The following is a 10250-nucleotide window of genomic DNA, read 5'->3' on the forward strand; positions in this document are numbered from 1 at the left end:
AATGATTTGTACACGAGCATATCTGATGTAACGGAATTAAGCGGAAATAAATCAAATCAAATCAAATCAAATATTCATATATTCATGAACATGTGTAAATTTGCATTCATAAGTTATACATAATAATCATGCCGTATATTAAAATATAGTGCAGCAATACAAGAGAAAGAGAGAAAGAGAGAAATATGGAAGGAGAGAAAGCAGGGAGTAGGCAGAAAAAGAGTGTGAGAAAGAAGAGACTATTCAGGTGAAATGAAACCGCAGTGAAAGCTAGAGTGTTAATGAAAGTAACGATCAATTCTTAGCAGCTGCGTCCATCTGTTTGACGCCTTAGCGACAATCCTAACTGTTGATTTTAAGAAATGTCCACCCACCATTCCGTCATCAAAGGGACATAATTCTGCAAAAATTGGATGTTATTGCATAAGAAAAAAAAAGATGCTACACTGTAAAAACATCGGTGTTAGATTTAACACCATGGGTGTTAAATCTAACACCGATCAAACTTCAATAGAGGACCACACCCACAGGTGTAGAAAATGCACTGTGATGGTGTTGAAAAGTGTTCACCTGACACTTCGTGGTGTTAATTTGACACTGTACCTGGTGTTATTTTGACACTGTACTGGTGTTAATTCAAAAATGACACCACATGGTGTTGCTTTGATATTTGTTGGTGTTAATATCAATGGTTTAACACCCGTCTAGCTTCAATAAGAGACGAGACCACACCAGCTGGTGTTACTGTGGTGTGAATTTATTTTCACATTTTTTCAAAAATCTAGTATTTTATTGTAAAATTCTTGATCGTCTTGTTTAAATTAAAAATCAACAAGAAGTGCAGTTACTAAGAAACTCTTCAAAAAACAGTTTTATATTTGGAAATGACACCCGGAGGTGTTAATTTAACACCATAAATGAGCACCTAAAATTTAACACCAGCTCGGTGTTCACTATTTAACACCGGACTTTTTGCAGTGTATGTTAAGCAAGGACTTCACATACAACTTGAATTGATATGACATTGATAGGTAATGCTAAGTGCTAATCACTTAAGTTTGTGTGCATATATCCTTCCCATCCTATCCCTTCCTAAGGACTTTTTCTCTGCTGTTGCCCCAATGAAATCAGCTCCCCTATGTAGAGTATCTGAGAATCACTTACCCCTGGCAGTTTTCCTAAAGTCCTTGAAGACTTCTGTCTTCAGTAATTGATTGATTAATCATTTATAAATATGGTGTAACTTTTCACTTTAAATTTCACCTTTAATGAAAGTTTGTTTTGATTTTGTGAAGCGTTGTGATACATGTTCGCACGTTGTTAAAGTGCTGGAATACCAATATTTTATGATATTGTGTATCAAATGTATATATACGTCATACATACCAGGGCTCGATACTATAGCTTTTTTGTCAAAAACCTTTAAGTCTAAACGTTTGGTGAACCGATATCAATTCTTAGTGGCCCCAGACCTCCGGTAATGTCGAGCCCTGTTAACACATACGTGTTTGTGTGTGTTTGTTTGTTTGTTTGTGTGTGTGTGTGTGTGTGTGTGTGTCTGCCTATCTGTCTGTCTGTCTGTTTATGTGTATCTGGTGTGTGTGTGTGTGTGTGTTGTTTTTTTAAGACGGTGCTTTAGCAGCACAAGTCTTTTGTGTGTGTGTAATGAGGCAGATATGGATTGGCTTGATTAGGTTAATCAAGATAGCTTTTTCTGAGAGTTATGCAGAATTTCATGTCATTTCTCTTATATAAACATGGTATGATTTGAAAAAAAAACCAAAATATATTGTACTGCGGTAGGGAAAAAATGATTTAGCAGCACAAGAGAAAAGAATGCAGCTGCTTATTCATTTTTGTTTGTTTATATTAATTTCGTTATTAACGTGGACCTGATATCGAATGAAATTCAAATGAAGAATATCATTTAAAAAATGTGTGTGTGCCTGTGTGGTGCATGTATGTGCCTCCTCTGGGCATTCGTGTCGCCCTATGCATGGTTTCAAACTTTCCTATAAACCCAAGACGCATTATATCAGTTCAATAATCTCAGCAGCAGAAACGTTTGTGACTTTCTCTCCTCCTCATTTTGTTTGTTTGTTTGTTGAATGGAATTCGCTGCGAGTAATTCGATATGTTCCTCCGTGACAGAATCTTTCTTCCAAGTTGTATTTTTTTTCCATAGCCATGATATCAAAACACCTACGCGCATCAACAGAGCATGGCGACAACATGGCTGCACAAGAGGATTTCCCTTGCCAAACTATCAGCACACAGTTCATCGCCTCGGTGCATGATGGGAACAAAGGCCGGGTATTGGGTGGTAGGCAGAGTCTTCTCCGGGGAGTCTTTGCCAATTTGAAGGTCATTTCGAGCCGTATTAATCTCCTCTCCAGACGAGCACGAAGCATCGACTGTAACAATCAGCGCATTAGATGAGAAAAGATGGAAGGCAACTTAATGGAAGGCGTTGAGAAATGCTGCGCTAAATTTGGACGTTCTGTCGGCGTACGCGAATGTAGCAGCAGAGATAGAAAAGAAAACAAAAATGATAGTAGGGTAATGTAGTTATACCAAGAGTACTGTCGTAAATATCGGCGTGGTTCATGGGAATTCTATATTGACATTCAACTGCCCATACGCACATTTGATCAAAAATTTTCGAGATCTGACTTACTTTGATTCGCTGTGATATTTATCAAAAGGCCTTTTCAGAAAAGTAGACACATTTTAAATCCCCCGACTGCCTTTCACTTAGAAGCTACGCCTTAACCAACAATAAACGCGTCAACTCTTAAAGTTCGAGTTGACGGCGGTAATACAAGTAATGGCAGAAGATTCGTTACGATCGGACAAGAAATCACAAAGTTGTAGAATTTCAGAATATCTCTTGTCTAGACTGCCAACTAATAACTCTGCAATGCTGACTTTTGACACAGTGGGTTGTATTTGCCAGAATATCAACGGAAAGTAATATTTTGTAACTGTGTGTGTGTGTGTGTGTGTGTGTGTGTGTGTGTGTGTGTGTGTGTGTGTGTGTGTGTGTGTGTGTGTGTGTGTGTGTGTGTGTGTGTGTGTGTGTGTGTGTGTGTGTGTGTGTGTGTGCTTCTGAGACGATGACCTCATTCAATTTGTACATTCGGTTGCAGCCAAAACTACTTTTACTGAAAATAAAAAGTAAAAATACAACGCTACATCAATTTCCAAAACATTTCCATCATTCTGTTTAGCTGACTATTTAGGTCAACCCGAGAATGAGGAAGAATTAAAATTGAAAACGCGCGGATGGTTTTTTTGATTGACACCTAAGAGATGTCAGCTTATTTTGAAAGGGAAGCAGAGGAGCTGTTGTATCACTATTACTATCTTTTTTTTCCTCTTTCTTTTTCGAACGAAATTGCGGATCGGGGGAAGAAGATAGATAGAAAGAATCGAAGAAGATAGAAAGATAGATAGATAATAGATAGATAAGACAGACAAGAGAGAGAGAGAGAGAGGCATGAACGATAAACGAATTCATTAATATGTACGTGTTTTTTTTCATATATTAGAATTGCCGCGAATAGATACAGATGTGGCGATCGGACATAGAATTCATAGAATATGTATTCATAACCTGGCACATACTTGACATCTTAAAGGCTGATGACCATGGTTGTCTGTAGTTCAATATAGTTCATTCTACCGTAACTATGTATGTTGGGATCATTGGGCATTGGGAGAATCTCACTAGGGAGGAACACGGAGGAAAAATCAGTGGACTTTGTTGTTGTTTTGATCGTTTAAAAGCATTTCCATACCAAGATTGAAAGCAGTCACGTTTCAATCAAGAAAAGTGGCAAAATACACGGACATTGTACAAAAAACAAAAACAGAAGAAATATTAAAAAGTGTAAAGTTTGAATTATAGTACATGTTTTCGTTAGCACAGTATAGTTGTTATGTGGAAAGGTGTAGAAATTTGTGGGTTTTTTTTTTCTTCTTCTTCTTCTTCTTCGATTTATAGCTCGGGGAAACGTTGTATATTATGTCTCTCTAAGCCTGTGTGGCTTGTATGTCTGGAAACATTTGTCGTTATTGAAGCTAAGCTAAAATTGTTTTTTTGCTCCTGATTTGAAAGCAGCTACTGTCATCTAGGTTCTTAGCCGAAATGGTAGTAGAAGTAATAATAATAATAATAATAATAATAATAATAATAATAATAATAATAATAATGATAACAATAACAATAATAATAATGATAATAATAATAATAATAATAACAATAACAATAATAATAGTGATAATAATAACAATGATAATAAAATCAGTAATATATTCCCATACTCTGCGTATGTGCTTCAGATGAGACGGGTTTAAATGGATTTTGCCCGATTTGTTTGTCCTTTTCATGCACTCGACTCAAACAGTGCAGTAAAGCGTCTATTCTTTGTGGAATTTTAGCCTTTCAGCGTCTATTCGAGTTGTTCCCTAACCTAAGAATTTAATTATTTTAGCATGCCTTCAAAGCATCAACTTTCATCAACTGCATCTTTCAACAATGGGTAATTCATGGAATTATCGCTATCACAACAGGTTGCTCCCTGTGTAATTATATATATAGAGTTATTGAATTCGCATTCACTTCATTGGCATTGTAAAAGAGAAAAAAAATCAAGTAAAACACCAAGTGCTTACAAAGCGATGGAAGTTTTGATTGCTTCTAAAATAATTACTATCAATAATTGAAATCTCCTTGCTGAAATACAGCGCTTCATCTCCGACGCGGCTCAGTAGAAAAGCTCCCAATATTTCCAGTATATACAAGAATGAAACACAACTGAGAGAGCTTTGTTTAATGGCGGGCGGAATCACTCACTATGTAAAAACGTCAAAAGTAAAACCAGCATCCACAGCTGTAATGATTTTCTGTAAACACACTGAAGCTCATGCATTTTTATTTTACACACATACTCACACACACACACACACACACACACACACACACACACACACACACACACACACACACACATATATATATATATATATATATATGAAACTTCTGCGTCGGTGTGTAGTAAATAGAATCAAGTGTAAAAACAGTCGTATAAACACCGCAGGAGCCCAAAAATTGGACTGACGTTTCGGTCAAAGAACCTTTGATAAAGGTCTTTGACCGAAACGTCAGTCCAATTTTTTTGGCTCCTGCGGTGTTTATACGACTGTTTTTACACTTGATTATATATATATATATGATATATATATGTACACTCAACCAAAAAAGTAAGTTCCCCCCTAGTATTTTTGGATATATCTCAAAAGTATTTTACCGACTTTCATAATTCAAACAGGAATGGATAGGGAATGTTATTACTCATAACATGAATGGCATATCATTGCCACCACATAATAATCATTATTGGTGTGAAAAAATGCATTCTACGTCAAAATGCATCGGAAAAAAAAAGTTGCACTTTATTGATTTGCATTGTCACCCTTGGTCGGCCACTTCTTGGCAGATCTTTGACCTCTTCAGTTTCCTGAAACTTTTCTTTAAATTTCCTTATGGCATTGGGCGAAACCCCTAGTCTCCTGGCCACCTCCTTAACCGGAACTCCAGCTTTAAGGAAAGCTGTAGCTCTCCCTCTTTCAAAAATTTGCAGACGCGGCATGATGCAAAATGGCCATAAGCACATTAATGTGATCAACCCAAATTGGAATTAAAAAGCACATGGCTTCGAACACCATTTTCATGTTGAAAAGGCCTATTGTTTAGAAAGTGTGCGTAACATCTGTTTAATAGCTAAGCACATTGTATCTGAAGAAATCCCTGAGAATTACACAACAATTTGAAGGTTATTTGCTAACTTGCTTAGGAAATGTACATAATATGCTTCATCATGTGTATATCAACCTTCAGTGCAACTTTTTTTCCCCATGCATTTTGACATAAAATGCATTTTTTTTATACCAATAATGATATCTGGAGGCAATGATATGCCATTCATGTTATGAGTAATAGAATTCCCTATCCATTCCCGTTCGAAATATGAAAATCAGTAAAACATTTTTTGAGATATATCAAAAAATGGTAGGGGAACTTACTTTTTTGGTTGAGTGTATATTGTGTGTGTATGTGTGCGTAAATATGTAAGTGTATATTATGTGTTTGATATTTGTACTCAAAATAGAATTGCTGCACGTTATTCATGACGCCACTGTAAATTCGTCGTGGTTGTCACGCACTTAACAAGTTATATCCTTAAAGGACAAGTTCACCTTCATAAACATAAGGATTGAGAGAATGCAACAATATTAGTAGAACACATCAGTGAAAGTTTGAGGAAAATTGGACAATCGATGCAAAAGTTATGAATTTTTAAAATTTTTGTGTTGGAACCGCTGGATGAGGAGACTACTACAGCTTGTGAGTCATATGCGTACAACAGTATAAAGAAAATGTAAAGAAAATTCAACATATTTTCACTTTTTTCGCATAATAAAAGAGCACTTGACTTGCCACTTTCTAAAGGCAGGGGGAATAATATTACCCATAACATTTGTCGGTAACGAGTCTGGGGAATGTGTACTCTTTTCAAAAGATGAAATTTTGTGAAATTCTCTTTATATTTTCCTTATATTGTTGTACGCATGTGACATCTAAGTTATTCACACACTGCAGTAGTCTTCTCATCCAGTGGTTACTGCACAAAAACTTCAAAAATTCATAACTTTTGAACGGATTGTCTGATTTTCCTCAAACATTCAATGATGTGTTCTACTAATATTGCTACATTCTCTCAATCCTTATGTTTATGAAGGTGAACTTGTCCTTTAAAAGACAAAAGGGGCAGAAGAGATGTTCACTTGCAAAAAGTTACAGTTTGAAGAATGTATACGCAGAATTCGAATCTCACAAGATGCAAATTAAGGTCAGGATTAAGTAGTGGTTTGTTGGTATTAATTGGGCCTACGTCAGCAAGCACGATAGATAAGGTAGTCATTCAGAAGTGTGTTCGGAAATTTAAATTGTAGTAGGGAGGCTGCTATAATTGTTCTCAGATGTAGAGACTACGTCGATTTTCAGTAGTATCCTGACAATATTTCTAAAGTTAGAATAAAAGTATGCAGTTTGTGGGTAGTCTAGACCTATACATAGACATATTAGATTGAAGTTACCCCGTTCGTCATCTCTGCCGGTTAAGGGACTGTTGTGACGTCTTAGGCTTCATTTCCCATTTCTTATGATATGTGAAGATAAGAGATACCAGCTTTTATAATATGTGTTACAGGGAAAAAAAAGAACATGAAACTGAAACTCTAATATTACTCGTGGGAAACTGGTCCAGAGACATGATTAAGGCCTATGTGCTACGTCAGTCAGTTCCGCAATGACGCTTCCCCTTGGTTTTTTGTCACTTTCTGATCCGAGGGTAATTCATGACGTCACGGGCGAGGCGAAACTTCTCCCGAGGAACATCTAAAATACGTATGGGATACAAAAAGGCTCGCGGTGACATTGACAGGGTGTAGTCAGTCACAGTTGGCTCGAATCTGATCTTAAAAGTGTACATTAGTTGCGAAAGGTAATTGAATTGTGCTCGACGTAAAGACATTACGTTGATGGTTGCTGGCTTTGGACGGAACATACAGAATAAAGTATTTGAAATTATCTTGGGAGTGGGAGATTGAAACCCTCCTAAAAGTATACCACTTCCTACAACAAATTTCTTTAGAGAATCTTTATCTGGTAGTACATGTTTAGCTAGGTTTCATGAAAATACCATCTGGCATTGTGGAGAGTTCTGGACAATAAAAACAATAATCTGTCCTTTCATGCGACTTTTTTCATCAGTCAAGTAGATTTGTGGATGCAATGTGATTTTTTTTTTCGCAGCCATTTTTGAAGCATCAGTGCACAGCGCAACATTTGCGGTTTATGAACCCGGTGCGGAACCAGCAAATTGTCACTTCTCAGTCTTGTGACAATAACAGTTTATTTTATTGACTGCACCAAAAGAAATCATTTCATTATCTTGTGTCGCTTGAATACCTTGTTCCCAGAAATTATTTTCCTATAAAATGTGAAAACAGAACACTCGCGAAAATGCTGCACATGGGAGAATGCCTGAAGTGAGCCTCTCTCATGCGCTCACCTATTCAACGTAGTTGCTAACTCGTAGAGGCTTCACAAACCAATATGATAGGACCTACTGTGTTTCAACGGTCACTCCCTTTTTCCCTAAAAGACTCAACAATGAATCATAAATGACGTCAACAACGACTTGTTGTATTGTATGAAAGAATCCATTTAATGGAGTGGAAAAATTGTACATGTGTGCTGAACAAGATGAGTCATAAACATTCTTTTAATGAATTTGTCGTCAGTCCAGTAATGCCCACACGAAAGAGCAGAAAAGGATAATTCCATGTTCTATTTGCCAAACGGATTTGCACAACATATCGTCTCAGTATCCGTATACTTGTTCGGAAGTGAGGGGAGTGAAAATCAAATAAAACGATAATGGAAAAATACTGGGATAGGGCCGTAAACCATTATGTACATTCAGAAAAGAACATCAACATCTATGTTGCAACGTTAGCATGATGAACTACCGGCTAGTTTTTGTTTACCTACCGGTGAGTGATAAATCGATGGATATCCTGTCTCAGTCGAAGTGAAAAATCCCTACACAGTACGAGGAATAGCATAACTAATGTTGCTTCCGCCTTGTATCTTTGCAACAACGGATTTCTACTTTCGTATATAAAGAGCTATATTAAACTGCCTGCATTTGTATTATATCTATGCTGACCCTAAAAGTTTATCAAATATTCTAGTTTGGACACGGCAGCCTGTTTCATATTACTAATCAGATAGAGTATTCGAGTATACCACTTTACTAAATGTAAATCATTGAATAGATATACTACACTGTGAAATGTAATCATAACTCGGGGCTCACAAAGTGGAATGAGTGAGCGGATATATACAGCCCTTACATTTCGATATCATCTCTTAATGTTTCTTAAAACAACATCATCAAACAATAATTTCCCCTTACCTTTTCCGAATATAATTTACTCATTATTATCATGCTAGACCCATAGAATTACGGAACCAGCATCTTGGCAGGAATGAAACAACGCCATCATACTGTAAAACTTTATTGTGATTGTCCTAAAACTTTGCACCCAAAGTGACCAATCACAGCAGAGCTTTTGGATAATACGACTAATTATGATGATAAGAAATAGGCACTATATTGTCAGGAGATACGTACGAAATTTGTGATAGATATGATTAAGCCGAAACACTTCATATTATCATTGCCTTTAGAGCTGAATTTTCTCTCATAAATGGCAGACAAAATCCATATTGAAGAGATGACGGCACATACCGTAGGTTATGAAATGAAACGTTTTCTTACCTGTAAAAGCCAAAATTATAGACCTGACCTTACTGATTCCAAACCTATACTGGAGCTTATTGTCATACCAACAAACAAACGAAAATATGTTTGCTTGTGTTATCAATTCGTTTCTTAGCGTAGAATTACATGGTGCCACAGTTGCTGTTTTGCATTCTCAAAAATAAAAGATGACATACTGCTTTAGCAGTATAGATTGCGTGTGTGAGAAGATGCTGCTCTCTGGAGCGAGTTTGGTATACGCTGTGGTATTACTAGTACCCAGATATCAGTTTCATTTTATCTCAAGGTCAAACTAAAAAAAAGATAATACAAGACAATTCAGGGCCTAGTGTATATTTAACCGGGCTAGTTGTTCCGAATAGATATTGCTGTCAAGGTGCGTACTTCCATGACCATTCTGAGGATTTTCTCCTGCCATGACAAAATTAAATGTGATTTTAAAAAATCGACAAACAGCTTCTATTGTTATGAAAATGCAAATGGTTAAGCCACTAATGCATAATGTTCTCATATCTAATTTTTTTTTTGAACAGTTTGACTAAAGCTGCTTGACAAAAAAGACAGACTGACTGGCCAACCTAATATGTCAGGATAATCAAATAAAGAGAGGTGTTTTGTCAGGCCTGGTGACTGCCTTAGCTACTAATTTGATAAGGTTTCAATAGCGTAACATGTTAAACATGTGCAAGAAATGAAGTGTGGTGAAGAGATGCCTAGAGTAAAATTCCAAACACTCTGCCATCTTCTCCGCGGTGTAATTTCAAGTGTTTCGTACAACTGCACTTATAGAAGCTGATGTGAAAAGCTATGGTGCAATAGCCCTTGATTCACCAC

This window comes from Diadema antillarum, unplaced genomic scaffold, assembly GCF_040938485.1.
Source record: "Diadema antillarum isolate AM-2024a unplaced genomic scaffold, OU_Dant_1.0 seq00000870_RagTag, whole genome shotgun sequence".
NCBI classification, from domain to species: domain Eukaryota; kingdom Metazoa; phylum Echinodermata; class Echinoidea; order Diadematoida; family Diadematidae; genus Diadema; species Diadema antillarum.